Source organism: Salvelinus namaycush, chromosome 4 (genome assembly GCF_016432855.1).
Source record: "Salvelinus namaycush isolate Seneca chromosome 4, SaNama_1.0, whole genome shotgun sequence".
Lineage (NCBI taxonomy): Eukaryota > Metazoa > Chordata > Actinopteri > Salmoniformes > Salmonidae > Salvelinus > Salvelinus namaycush.
In genome coordinates this window covers 32,501,176-32,517,274 of record NC_052310.1, presented here as the reverse complement: position 1 = coordinate 32,517,274, position 16,099 = coordinate 32,501,176, and positions in this window count along the sequence as shown.

Below are 16,099 nucleotides of genomic sequence, written 5' to 3'. Positions count from 1 at the left end.
GTATAAGATGTTTGAGGAATTTCTTTATTATTTTTTTATCTTTTTTTTTTTTTTTTACACCCCTTGTCTCCCCAATTTCGTGGTATCCAATTGTTAGTAATTACTATCTTGTCTCATTGCTACAACTCCCATACGGGCTCGGGAGAGACGAAGGTCGAAAGCCATGCGTCCTCCGAAACACAACCCAACCAAAGTGTCCGATCTCAAATAGGCTTTTCAGCGAAAGCACCACAAACGATTATGTTAGGTCACCGCAAAATCACAGAAAAACACAGCCATTTTTCCAGCCAAAGACAGGTGTCACAAAAAGCAGAACTATAGATAAAATGAATCACTAACCTTTGATGATCTTCATCAGATGACACTCATAGGACTTCATGTTACACAATACATATATGTTTTGTTCGATAAAGTTCATATTTATATAAAAAAAAACTCAGTTTACATTGGCGCCATGTTCAGAAATGCCTCCAAAATATCCATAGAAATTGCAGAGAGCCACGTCAAATAACATAAATACTCATCATAAACTTTGATGAAAGATACATGTTTTACATAGAATTAAAGATACGCTTGTTCTTAATGCAACCGCTGTGTCAGATTTCAAAAAGCTTTACGACAAAAGCACAATATTCAATAATCTGAGAACAGCGTTCAGCCACAAAAGGAAGCCATACAGTTATCCGCCAAATTGTGCAGTCAACAAAACTCATAAATAGTATTATAAATCTACACTTACCTTCGCTGATCTTCGTCGGAATGCACTCCCGGGACTCCCACTTCCACAAGAAATGTTTGTTTTGTTCGGTAATGTCCATCATTTATGTCCAAATATCTATTTTTGTTAGCGTGTTTGGTAAACAAATCCAAAGTCAGGAAGCGCGCTCACTAAAAGCAGACGAAATGTCAAAAGGTTCCGTAACAGTCAGTAGAAACATGCAAACGATCTATTGAATCAATCTTTAGAATGTTTTTAACATAAATCTTGAATAACGTTCCAACCGGAGAATACCATTGACTTCAGATGTGCGATGGAACAGAGCTCCCTCTCATGTGAACGCGCATGGTCAGAGCATGGTCGCCTCATGGAAGACCTGACTAATTCCTGTCTCCTTCGGCCCCACTTCACAGTAGAGGCATCAGACAAGGTTCTTCAGACTGTTGACATCTAGTGGAAGCCGTAGGAAGTGCAAACAGATCCATATCCCACTGTGTATTCAATAGGGGCTTGGTTGAAAATCGATCAACCTCAGATTTCCCACTTCCTGTTTGGATATCTTCTCAGGTTTTTGCCTGCCATATGAATTCTGTTATACTCACAGACATCATTCAAACAGTTTTAGAAACTTCAGAGTGTTTTCTATCCAATACTAATAATAATATGCATATATTAGCAACTGCGACTGAGGAGCAGGCAGTTTACTATGGGCACCTCTGGGCACCTTTCATCCAAGCTACGCAATACTGCTCCTGCAGCCATAAGAAGTTAACAAGAAATTTGTGGAGTGGTTGAAAAACGAGTTTAAATGACTCCAGCCTAAGTGTATGTAAGCTTCTGATTTCAACTGTATAACTACAAAGGATCTGGGGGTCAAACCAGAGACTTTCTGTCGACTGACTCTCCAACAGACGGACCGGCGATTTCAACAGAGAGACAACAAAGGCATACAATCGTAATATGTAAATTACAAATCCTTTCGAATGAGTGGCTGTATTAGCATTTCCATGAGCATAGTTATCAGCTGTGTGTACGGTAGTGGACTCCTTTGTCTTTTCTCCCGCTCTTTCTTACATGCGCCCCTCCCTTTTAATTTGGTGTAACAAGCCGTCATATCGGTTTAGTCTACTGGGGATTTTTCATTGTATCATGTTAGTAACCAATGTATAACCTAGCCTGTGTGTGTTTATGTACTTCTGTGTGATTATTTAGTTAGTTAGTTAATAAATAATTAAGCCAATTGGTATATTGCTGATTCATCATTTATGCTAGATATCCAAGAGTTTGCAACATTCAGAATATGACTGATGAGGAAATAATACATTAATAAGTGACTGTTATTGATAAGATATGAAAATATCTGAAGAGAGTTAAATTAGGGAAATAGTAACTCTTTAAACAACATTTTTCCGTGGTGCCCCGACTTCCTAGTTAATTAATGCTTACATGATTAGTTAATCACATAATAATTACACATAGAGAATTGATTTGATAATATAACAGTCTTCACATTAATGATAGTCCAAGACACGACATCAGCATATGTGAGAACTCCTTCAAGACTGTTGGAAAAACATTCCAGGTGAAGCTGGTTGAAAGAATGCCCAGTGTGTGAAAACCTGTCATCAAGGCAAAAGGTGGCTACTTTGAAAAATCAAAAATATGAAATATATTTTGATTTGTTTAACACTTTTTTGGTTACTATATGTGTTATTTAATAGTTTTGATATATTTACTGTTATTCTACAATGTAGAAAATAGTCAAAATAAAGAAAAACCCTTGAATGAGTAGTTGTGTCCAAACTTTTGACTGGTACTGTATGTATACTATCATATCTCTTTGTTATGATTGGGAATACTTTGGAACAGATTTCCAAAATGAAGATCACTTGGAGCTGATTTGCTGTTTTATGTCAAATAAATAAACCTGGGGGGCCAAATAAAATCCCCCGTGGGTCAAATTCAGCCTGCTGGCCGCCAGTTGAGGAACCGTGGCATAGATAGATCATAGACGGACGGATGTATGGACAGACGGATGGAGTGACGGACAGACAGACAGATTTACCTTGGCTTTCCTCTCGGTGAGGCTGGCTGAGGGGTCACTGAAAGTGATGGAGGGGCTGTGGGGTTGGGGTGCATCCTTTGAGGGGGCGCCAATGTAGGGGCTCTGACACAGCCAGCTACTGCTACTTTCCATGTGTCTGAGACCTCGTGGCAGTCTGGAGGGACAGTGGAGAAAGAAAGTCAGAGAGAGAAGAGAGTCAGAAAGAGAGATTAAAAGACAGGGAGAGAGAGAGCGAGAGAGATAAACAAGGAGAACATTTAGAAGGGGAAAGGGGAGATGAGCGACAGACACTCAAGTTAAAAGACGACAGGTAGCGAGAGACAGATATAGAAAGTTCAGAAAAAGAGCTTCAACCGTACGCCTCAATCTCAAAAAATCGAAATACTTGTCCACATTTTCCAATACTTTCACAACATTAGTTGCTCATTATCAAGTTCATTGTAATCAACATAAAATTATTTATTTATGTCCATTATTGTATAGGACACAGTAATGGATGTGGGAGTGCGTCTTTCTCCAGAGTCTTACTTGTTGTTAACTACCTGAGGTCACACACAGGTCAGTCCCACAGGTATGTGTGTGTGTGTGTGTGTGTGTGTGTGTGTGTGTGTGTGTGTGTGTGTGTGTGTGTGTGTGTGTGTGTGTGTGTGTGTGTGTGTGTGTGTGTGTGTGTGTGTGTGTGTGTGTGTGTGTGTGTGTGTGTGTGTGTTTGTTTATCTGCTTTGTTAGGCATGTATACCTGTCTATGTTAGGTGGGTATGCAGGGGTGGGAGAACTTCTGGGTTTCTGTCTCCAGGGTTTGTGAAGTAAACTCTCTGTAACACAAACACCAAATGACACTGATAAAACACATACTTAAGGAAAAGATAGGCCTAATACAAACATTTGTTTCGTTCAAAGACACTAACGAGTCACAAACCCGGATCCGGGATCCCCCCATCAAGAAAGCTGACTAGCATAGCCTGGCCTAAAGCCACAGGGATATCATATAATAAAATGTTCATGAAATCACAAATCCAAGACACCAAATGAAAGATACACATCTTGTGAATCCAGCCATCATTTCTGATTTTTAAAATGTTTTACAGGGAAGACACAATATGTATTTCTATTAGCTAACCACCATAGCAAAAGACACAACTTTTTTTCCCACCATTTTTTCCCTGCATAGGTATCACAAATTCGACCAAATAAAGATATAAATAGTCACTAACCAAGAAACAACTTCATCAGATGACAGTCTGATAACATATTTATTGTATAGCATATGTTTTGTTCGAAAAATGTGCATATTTCAGGTATAAATCATAGTTTTACATTGCAGCCACCATCACACCTCTCACCAAAGCAACTAGAATAACTACAGAGAGCAACGTGAATTACCTAAATAATCATCATAAAACATTTATGAAAAATACACAGCGTACAGCAAATGAAAGACAAAGATCTTGTGAATCCAGCCAATATTTCAGATTCTTTAAGTGTTTTACAGCGAAAACACAATTTAGCATTATATTAGCTTACTACAATAGCCAACCACACAGCAGCATTGATTCATGCACGTTAGCGATAGCGAATAAACCAGCAAAAGATATTACATTTTTCACTAACCTTCTCAAAACTTCATCAGATGACAGTCCTATAACATCATATTACACAATACATATATTGTTTGTTCGAAAATGTGCATATTTAGCGGCACAAATCGTGGTTATACAATGAGAATAGTAGCCAAGCTGCAAAGAAAATGTCGGGAGAAATCTTGGGAGAGGCACCTAATCTAATCAATAACTAATCATAAACTTGACTAAAAAATACAGGTTGGACAGCAAATGAAAGATACATTAGTTCTTAATGCAACCGCTGTGTTAGATTTTTAAAATTAACATTACTACGACATACAGCGTGCGTTAAAGCGAGACCGCACCGAAATTAATGGCGGAATAGTAGTGTAACATTTTTCAACAGAACAACGAATTAACATCATAAATAGTTCTTACTTTTTGATGAGCTTCCATCAGAATCTTGTGCAAGTGGTCCTTTGTCCAGAATCATCGTTGCTCGGTTGTAGATTGTCGTCTTCAGCTTAGGAATTAGCAGCAAACATTAGCTATGTGGCCCAGACGTGTCCAACTCTTCATTACGCAGGACAAAGAAATTCCGAAAAGCGCAATATACTGATATAAACTGATATAACTCGGTTTAAAATAACTACATTAGGATGTCTTTAACACCTATATCGAATAAAATCAGAGCCGGATATATCTAAGGCCAATAACGAGAGCTTTTCAGAATGCCATCCTGAGGTCTGTCTTGCGCCATGACGAACGTTGAAAAGAGTGCACCCCACGTTCCAAGACCCTTTATATGGCCTCAGATCTGCCTAGCAACCCAATTCCAATTCTCACTGCTTACTGACATCTAGGGGAAATCGTATGCAGTGCATGTCGACTCATAGATTACATGCAAATTAATAAACTGACCCTGGAACAGAGTGCCCGATTTCAGATTTCTCACTTCCTGACAGGAAGTTAGCTGCAACTTGAGTTCTGTTTTACTCACAGATATAATTCAAACAGTTTTAGAAACTTGAGAGTGTTTTCTATCCAATAGTAATAATAATATGCATATTGTACGATCTAGAATAGAGTACGAGGCAGTTTAATTTGGGCACAATTTTTTCCAAAGTGGAAACAGCGCCCCCCTATTGACAAGAAGTAAAAGGACCACAAAGTCAAGGTATTGGAGTGGCCATCACAAATCACTGACCTCAATCCCATAGAAAATTTGTGGGAAGAACTGAAAAAGCGTGTGTGAGCAAGGAGGTCCACAAACCTGATTCAGTTACACCAGCTCTGTCAGGAGGAATGGACCAGAATTCACCCAACTTATTGTGGGAAGCTTGTGGAAGGCTACCCGAAACGTTTGACCTAAGTTAAACAATTTAAAGGCAATGCTACCAAATACTAATTGAGTGTATGTAATCTTCTGACCCATTGGGAATGTGAGTAAATAAATACATCTGAAATAAATAATTCTCTCTACTATTATTCTGACATTTCACATTCTTAAAATAAAGTGGTGATCCTAACTGATCTAAGACAGATAATTTTTACTAGGACTAAATGTCAGGGATTGTGAAAAACTGAGTTTAAATGTATTTGGATAAGGTGTATGTAAATTTCCGACTTCAACTGTATATGAAAATCGTCAGATTAATCGGTATCGGCTTTTTTTTGGTCCTCCAATGTTTGGTTTCGGTATCGGCGTTGAAAAATCCTAATCGGTCGACCTCTAATTATGACCCCTCTATGTTCTCCATTTTTCAACCCCCACAAGTGTCTTGGGACTCGTCTGAAGTCGGTACAGCCCATCTTCCAACTTCTGTCTGTAGCATCTGAACAGTTTGGGCTACACAATAATATGACCATTCTGTGGAAAGGCTCTTACAAACTTGTACATGTTGTTTGTTCTAGGACGCCCACAGGCCTCATGACTTGTATTAAGATCCCCCGGTACCAGTTGAAAAAATATATGGAAGTACACAGACCAGTCAAAAGTTTGGACACACCTACTCATTCAAGGGATTTTCTTTATTTTTACTATATTCTACATTGTAAAATAATAGTGAAGCTATCAAAACTCTGAAATAACACAGTAGTAACCAAAATATTGTTAATCAAATTCTTCAAAGTAGCCTCCCTTTGCCTTGATGAGAGCTTCAGGAGGTTTCTACACATTTCCCACTCTCTGCACTGCATCCACTCCGGATGCACACCACACACCCTCTCTTCCACCATTTTCTGTCTGTGTGTCAAACATTGTAATAGCTCCTCAGTTGGTCAAGATGGTCAACCCTGCCCATTCTCTTGTTGTAATCCATTACAAGCTCTGGATCAGATATACTGTACATTCCTACCACTTTTAAAAACAACTCTAAAACCCCTGCCACTGTCACTTTAGGCCCAGGTTGTGTGGTACAAGGGTAAATGGTGGGACTTGGGGCATACACACTCCATGGAAATGTAGGCTTCTAACTGCAATCTGCAATGTGATTGCATCTACTGATAGGAGACATTTCTTTTTAATAAGATGTATGGATTGAAAACTACAGGATATTTCAAGAAGAGGCTTCCCACTGGTGATTATGGTTCAAGTAGTTAACATCCCTGTGACATAATTTTCCAGAGTGACGCCCCAGTCCATCGCTTAGGCCCATGTTGGCCGTTTGAGACATTTGTGGCAACTTTGTCACATGTGTAGAATTCTGAGGGTGCTAAAGTAAACAAGCAAACAAATAGCAGACACCACTGAAGCGAACAGCGGGATAATCAGAATTCTGAAGTTCAGCACCACAAGGCAGTGGACAGCAACCTCTCAGGTGCAGAAGCCCACTCATTTCTAGAAAACCCTTAAAGATAAATCGGAAAATCTCTAATCAGGAAGTAAGAACCCTATCAGCCAGGAAGGGGAAGGCTCCCCTATAAACTTTGTAGAATAGTAGCACATGTCATAGAATAGTAGATTAGAGAATAGGATAGGACTACTTTGTATACAGTACTACTTACTGTATCCAAAATAAACACTGTACATTACACACTCAACATAATACATACATTACCCATGTCATACATATTGTACATGTCTCGTACAACCACATACATAATGCATATTGCACACTGCCTTTACACATTATGCCAGTGGTGTATTAACACAGCTCAACTACGCTGTTTAGGTATTTGATAGACATGGGAATAAAGGAGTGCTTATGCATGTTCAGCATACACACATTTGGGACCCTATAGCGTCTGCCTGAGGGGAGAAGCTGATACTCGGAGTGAAGTACATGGAAGCGGTTGAAATCATTTCTGAGCTTGTCTGATAAGTGTCTGTTCAAAAATGGTCTGCAGGGAGGGATGTTGCCTAAACAAAAACTTAACACAAATAGACCTCTCCAGTGTTTCTTTGAATCTACACCACAACACAATCAGACAATCAGTGGCTTCCAGTCATTTACAGTAGGCTTGGTGATGTATCCCTTTAAATGTGCCACATGCCAACAATCCCGCATATCATGACAACCAATGACATAAAGCAATAGCTGCCATGTGAACTTCAATGTACTGTGGTCTGACACTAACTGTACCTCTTGTCATGTGAATAACAAAGACATACTTTGAATTATATTTTAAATATTTGTGTCAGACATTGAGAGGGATATCTAATATAGAGAGTGAGTCTGGGAACTGTGTGTGTGTGTGTGTGTGTGTGTGTGTGTGTGTGTGTGTGTGTGTGTGTGTGTGTGTGTGTGTGTGTGTGTGTGTGTGTGTGTGTGTGTGTGTGTGTGTGTGTGTGTGTGTGTGTGTGTGTGTGTGTGTGTTGGAGAGCGTTTGCCCATGATGTGTTTACAAATCACTGTCAGACTCAAACAGAAATGTACTTTTGGGCATACTTTCTACACTTTAGGCTGAGTATCTACCAAAGGACAACCTACAAAGGCAAAGACTGGAAGTAAGTATGCAGTTGGTGAGTAGCCTATATAAGCCCACAAACTTTAAGCCTACCTTTTTGTATTTTGTTTGGCATGAAGCCAACATGGATATGGCAATATACTATATGGTCTATAATGTTTAGGCCTACTTGTATCAACAACAAAAAGAGATACAGTGGGTTTACAACAGGATACAGAACAGCCCCTAACTATCCAATTATCTAATTTTATTAGCAGGTGATAGACTAAATTACACTTCCCGGTTTAAAAAGATAGAAAGAAGAACATTCTGTTCATGTGGGTTTCATTTTACCTGGTCACAATCGATATGTGAAGAACTCGAACCTTCAGTAATATTCTTAGCGTTGTCAACACTGCTCCAATATAATCCTCGTGATCATTGCATGTAGTTTTGTCGTCCTCTCTGTAACGAGGAGCTACAGTCCATCAAGCAACGCAAGACTGTAACCAAACTGTACTCCATGCCAGTGGCTCAACACAAAACAGCCGAATCCATTTCTTCCATAACCAGATCCTTGAAATGTTACGGTGTTTCAAAACGTTTTGTTTCTTCCTGTAAATTGCCACTATTATTAGCCCGCCCTGGCACTAAGAAGTCAATTGGATTACACACGCGCAGTTTGACAGGCATCAGGTCAGAGGCGCAACCGCCAATACCGAGCAGGGAAGATCTGTGTTCACAGTCCCCATTTACTTAATTCCTCTGACCTCCAGAACCAGCGCTAGAAAATACAAGACCTGTTCCATCAAAGCTGCAAGACAGTAGTAGCTGTAGCACTAGTAACCTAATGGCTTTTAATAGGCACTTACTCCGTTGGCCAAAGCCTATGAGGAAATGAATGGGGGTTTTGTAGGGTTTTTTGTATAAATGCCGAGGTCTGTGGTAAACACAGGCTTAGGAGATCTTATACGTTTTGTTCAATGAGATAACCTTATGTGAATTTTGAAAAGTGTATGTAATCAAAACAAGTACATAAAGACTTCATAATTCATAAAGGTCATGTTAACTGACTGATATTGTTCAAACAAAACCACAAGACGGAGGTGTACGGGCATCATTGCTCTAAACTACACTGAACAAAAATATGAATGCAACATGTAAAGTGTTTGTCCCATGTTTCATGATCTGAAACAAAAAATTCCAGAAATGTTAAAACTTCTTTGGGAGGTTAAAAATACAAAATACAAAAATTCAAAAGACAAAAATTGTAATATTAAACACTCATGAAAATACAAGTGTCATACATCGTTTAAAAGCTTAACTTCTTGTTAATCCAGCCACTTTGTCAGATTTCAAAATGGGTGGATATTGGATATTCAGCTAGCGGGATATACGCTGCACCGGCAAGATAGAACAGCACACTATCTTAGACGAGGGGGGGCGGTCTGTGCATATTTGTAAACAACAGCTGGTGCACGAAATCTAAGGAAGTCTCCAGATATTGCTCGCCTGAAGTAGAGTATATTGTGATAAATTGCAGGCCACACTACTTGCTTAGAGAGTTTTCAGCTATACTTTTCGTGGCTGTTTATTTACCACCACAGACGGATGCTGGCACTAAGAACGCACTCAGTCAGCTGTATAAGGAAATAAGCAAACAGGAAACCACTCACCCAGAGGCGGCGCTCCTAGTGGCCGGAGACTTTAATGCAGGGAAACTTAAATCAGTTCTGCCAAATTTCTATCAACATGTTAAATGTGCAACCAGAGGGAAAACAATTCTAGATCACCTGTACTCCACACACAGAGATGCGTACAAAGCACTCAATCGGCCTCCATTTGGTAAATCTGACCACAACTCTATCCTCCTGATTCCTGCTTACAAGCAAAAATTATAGCAGGAAGCACCAGTGACTCAGTCTATAAAAAAGTGTTCAGACGAAGCAGATGCTAAACTACAGGACTGTTTTGCTATCACAGACTGGAACATGTTCCGGGATTCTTCCGATGGCATTGAGGAGTACACCACATCAGTCACTGGCTTTATCAATAAGTGCATCAAGGACGTCGTCCCCACAGTGACTGTATGTACATACCCATTTAAGTCATTTAGCAGACGCTCTTATCCAGAGCGACTTACAAATTGGAAAGTTCATACATATTCATCCTGGTCCCCCCGTGGGGAATGAACCCACAACCCTGGCGTTGCAAGCGCCATGCTCTACCAACTGAGCCACACGGGACCACAATACCCCAACCAGAAGCCATGGATTACAGGCAACATTCGCACTGAGCTAAAGGGTAGAGACTGGGTAGTTTGACTGTTTTAAAACAACTTGTTTTAATGAATGATGTAAGTAGACATATTGTGTGTGTGTATTTGGAGGGCCCGAACAACATTTTTTGTAGTTGTTGAAATAAACTAATAATAGGCTAAATAGAAGAATCAAAAACTCTTATTGGGAATATAATCAAATCTGTATTATCCATTTAGCATGGTACCCAAACTGAGACAATACATAGCCCACACTTACAGTGTCCCTATAGGGTTGATTGTTAGGTTATTTTTAAACCATTTGTTTTTAGTAATATATCAGGATGTCACGTATACTCCCTTTCCGGCCTCTAGGTCATCAGGCTGCTGATTATCCCGCACACCTGTCACCATCGTCCAGCACACCAGCGCCTCATGACACTCACCTGGACTCCATCACCTCCTTGATTATCTTCCCTATATCTGTCACTCCCCTTGGTTCTTTCCTCAAGGGTTATTGACTCTGTTTCATGTCAGTGCGTTGTTTGTGTTTCGTGTTTATTGTTTTGTTTATATATTAAAACACTCACTCCCTGTACTTGCTTCCCGACTCTCAGCGCACTCGTTACACAGGAGATGCAATTTCCGGGTACCCTTAGGCCTAATGTTATAGAATTTGTATTATAGACTACCATAGAATTCCAATGTTTTGCCTGAATTAGCAGACTTAAATATAGAACATTAGCCAATATACTGTATCACTTTGCGTTTTAACACCTGTCAGTCTGACTTCTGACTCCCTGTCGTTGTGTACTACTGGCACAACTCATTAGTCTGTAGGTATTAACTCATTTTCAGGCACTTGACGTCATTTCCGGTCACAACTTGTAGACTTGTTTACGTGCTGCTGCGCAGTTTGTTGCTAACCTTTTTTTGCTTTACCGTTATATATTTGTATTTTTTCCCTCGCTCAACTTTTTTCATTCATCTTTTTCACCCCGGACACTTTATCTGGACGTGGTTCGTCAGGACCTCCACCAGCCGAAGCTAAGAAGTAACATTAACATTATGCCTTCTAATTGCAGTCACTGTACTCATAATATAGAGGAGAACAATTGCCTTATGGCGAGGATAGTTGTGCTGCAAGCCCAGCTTCAGATGCAATCGTTAGGCAAGGGTAATAAGTGTAGGAAAGGATGAAACAGCGTCTGTGCCACCAATAAGTACAGATAGTCGTATAAATCCCCTCGCACAGTCGCCGCAGCCTGACAATTTTCTCATGGCTTCTGGAAGGAAATGCTGTAGGAATGCTCAACCGGTGTCGCTCATTCAACCGACAGAAACTTTCAACTGGTTCTCCCCATTAACGGTCGGAGTCAGAGGCCGAGCCTTCTCTGGTCTCTCCTCCTCCCGTTAAGGGGTCTGATGCGCCGAAGCCTCCCACCATTATCTCTGATAAATTGAAAATTCTAGTCATTGGCGACTCCATTACACACAGTATTAGACTTAAAAATAATCATCCAGCAATCATACAATGTTTACCAGGGGGCAGGGCTACCGACGTTAAGGCTAATCTGAAGATGGTGCTGGCTAAAGCTAAAACTGGCGAGTGTAGAGAGTATAGGGATATAGTTATCCACGTCGGCACCAACGATGTCAGGATGAAACAGTCAGAGGTCACCAACTGCAACATAGCTTCAGCATGTAAATCAGCTAGAAAAATGTGTCGGCCTTGAGTAATTGTCTCTTTCCCCCTCCCAGTTAAGGGGAGTGATGAGCTCTACAGCAGTCTCACAACTCAATCGCTGGCTGAAAACTGTTTTCTACCCCTCCCAAAAGATAGAATTTGTAGATATTTGGCCCTCTTTCTGGGACTCACCCACAAACAGGAACAAGCCTGGCCTGCTGAGGAGTGACGGACTCCATCCTAGCTGGAGGGTTGCTCTCATCTTATCTACGAACATAGACAGGGCTCTAACTCCTTAATATCCTGACCTAGTGAGATATACATGGAGGAGGTTTAATATCCTGACCTAGTGACATATACATGGAGGAGGTTTAATCAAGCTAGTCATCTTGGCTTCTTACTTATGTCATTCTCGTTGGCACCAAAAGTTTACAAAGTGTTGATATGGGATAGAATGTGGTCGGACCATCAGATAATTGGCATAAACATTTCTCTTACTGAATTTCCACATGGGCGAGGATATTGGAAATTTAATCAAAGCCTATTCGATGTTTTTTAAATAGGAAAGAGGATAACATATTTTTTCCGACAGAACATACTGTAGGTCCACTTATTGTATGGGACACTTTTAAAGAGGCCAAGCAACTCAGTACTCATCTCGAAAACAAAGCAATTTAGTTCAAAAGAGTCCATATTAACAAAGTAAATTGAAGGTCTAACAGAACAGATAGATTGCAATAAAAACTGTACCTTAGAGGCTCAGAATAAGTTATAGGAAAAACAAAAAGAAATGGATGAACTTATTCAAAGATCAAGTGTAATATATTATAATAATAAAGCACACTGGATGGACTATGGGGAAAAATGCACCAAATTATTTTTTTATCTTCAACATAGAAATGATACCAATTTTTTTTTACTGAAACTTGTTACAAATGATGGAGTCACCCATGATTCACAAAATTATATTTTGAAAGAGGAAGTAAAGTACTTTAAGATATGTTTTCGTTTCAGTCTCCTCCATCTCCTCTAACCAAAGCTAATTGTGTTGATTCTTTTCATATTAATCATGTAAAATTAACAGCCGTACAGAAAGACTCATGTGAAGGTGAAATTACAGAGTAGGAACTTCTTGATACAATTAAAGCCTTTAAGTCTGGGAAAACTCCTGGGCTGGATGACACACCAGTTGAGGTATAACATACCTTTTTTATTTTGTTTATATATACTCAGAGGACCATTATTTGCATGTTTTAACCACTCCTATGTAAATGGTAGATTATCAGACACTAAACAAGAAGGTCTGAATTCATTATTACTGAAACAGGATACAAGTGGGGAATATAAAGATCCAGTCCATTTACACAATTGGAGGCCCCTTACACTTCAGTGTTGTGATGCAAAAATTCTAGCAAAATGCATAGCGCTCAGAATTAAAAACGGTATTGTCGGACATTATTCATTCTTATCAGACATGTTTTTTACATTGGTGATAATATAAGACAAGTACTGGAAACAATATAACACTATGAAACATCTGGGATAGAAGGCCTGGTTTTCATAGCTGACTTTGAATAATCTTTTGATAAAGTACGACTGGAGTTTATATATAAATGCCTGGAACATTTCAAATCTGGAGAGTCTGTTATAAAATTGTTTAAAATCATGTATAGTAATCCTAGGTGTAAAATAGTAAATAATGGCTGCTTCTCAAAGTTTGAAACTGTCTAGAGGAGTAAAACCAGGTTGTCCACTATTGGCATATCTATTTATTATGGCCATCAAAATGTTAGCTATTAAAATCTGATCCAACAACAATATCAAGGGATTAGAAACACAAAGTTTAAAACAAAGGTGTCATTGTATGTTGATGATTCATGTTTTCTTTTAAATCCACAACTTGGATTCTCCACAGCCTCATAGAGGATCTAGATAATTTTAGAATTAGAATCCCTCCACAGCCTCATAGAGGATCTAGATGATTTTAGAATTAGAATCCCTCCACAGCCTCATAGAGGATCTAGATCATTTTAGAATTAGAATCCCTCCACAGCCTCATAGAGGATCTAGATCATTTTAGAATTATAATCACTCCACAGTCTCATAGATCTAGATAATTTTAGAATTATAATCCCTCCACAGCCTCATAGAGGCTCGAGATCATTTTAGAATTATAATCCCTCCACAGCCTCATAGAGGATCTAGATCATTTTAGAATTAGAATCCCTCCACAGCCTCCTAGAGAATCTAGATCATTTTAGAATTAGAATCCCTCCACAGCCTCTTAGAGGATCTAGATCATTTTAGAATTAGAATCCCTCCACAGCCTCAGAGGATCTAGATCATTCTAGAATTAGAATCCCTCCACAGCCTCATAGAGGATCTAGATCATTTTAGAATTAGAATCCCTCCACAGCCTCATAGAGGATCTAGATCATTTTAGAATTAGAATCCCTCCACAGCCTCCTAGAGAATCTAGATCATTTTAGAATTAGAATCCCTCCACAGCCTCTTAGAGGATCTAGATCATTTTAGAATTAGAATCCCTCCACAGCCTCAGAGGATCTAGATCATTCTAGAATTAGAATCCCTCCACAGCCTCATAGAGGATCTAGATCATTTTAGAATTAGAATCCCTCCACAGCCTCATAGAGGATCTAAATCATTTTAGAATTAGAATCCCTCCACAGCCTCATAGAGGATCTAGATCATTATAGAATTAGAATCCCTCCACAGCCTCATAGAGGATCTAGATCATTTTAGAATTTAGAATCCCTCCACAGCCTCCTAGAGGATCTAGATCATTTTAGAATTAGAATCCCTCCACAGCCTCATAGAGGATCTAGATCATTTTAGAATTAGCATCCCTCCACAGCCTCATAGAGGATCTAGATGATTTTAGAATTAGAATCCCTCCACAGCCTCATAGAGGATCTAGATCATTTTAGAATTAGAATCCCTCCACAGCCTCATAGAGGATCTAGATCATTGTATTGCAACCTCTCTGGATTACAACCAAATTATGATCAGTGTTCTGTATTATGTGTAGGATCACTAAACAATACAGCTTTAACATTACCGTGCAGTTTACCAATAAAATGGTCTGACGGGGATGTGGACATACTTGTTATACATATCCTGAAAGAACTAAATGATCTCACTCCAATACATTTTATAGAAAGTTAGCAAAAATAGATAAGATCTTGTTGCCATGGAAAGGTAAATACCTTTCTATTTGTCGAAAAATCACCCTGATTAACTCTTTAGTCAGTCATATCCCAGTTTACCCTGATTAACTCTTTAGTCATATCCCAGTTTACCTATTTGCTTATGGTCTTGCCTACACCTAGCGAACAGTTTTTTGAAAATGATATGAGAAAATTCTATTTTATTTTATATGGCAAGCCAGACAAAATTAAACGGGTCTATTTATATAATGAAAATGAATTCGGAGGGCAGAAATTATTCAATATTAAAGCATTAGACCTCTCACTAAAGGCTTCAGTCATACAAAAGTTATAGTTAAATCCAAACTTGTTTTCTAGCAAATTAGTAAGAATGTCTCACCCCATGTTCAAGAAAGGCCTTTATCCCTTTATTCAGATTACAACCTCTCACTTTCAGTTATTTGAAAATTAAATTATCTCCCAAATATCGCTATTTTTAAAACAAGCCATAGAACTTAAAATGTTTCAATTTAAATTTCTATACAAAATTCTTGCAACCAATAGAATGTTATTTACATGGGGGATACAACCTTCTCAGCTCTGTGAAGAGGCAGAATCATTAGATAATTTGTTTTGTTACTGTCCATATGTAGTTTGTTTTTGGTCACAGGTCCAGGAATGGCTGAAGAATTTAAATATTTTTCTGGAGCTAACCCCACAGATAGTAATACTGGGTGATCTGAAAAGTCATAGTC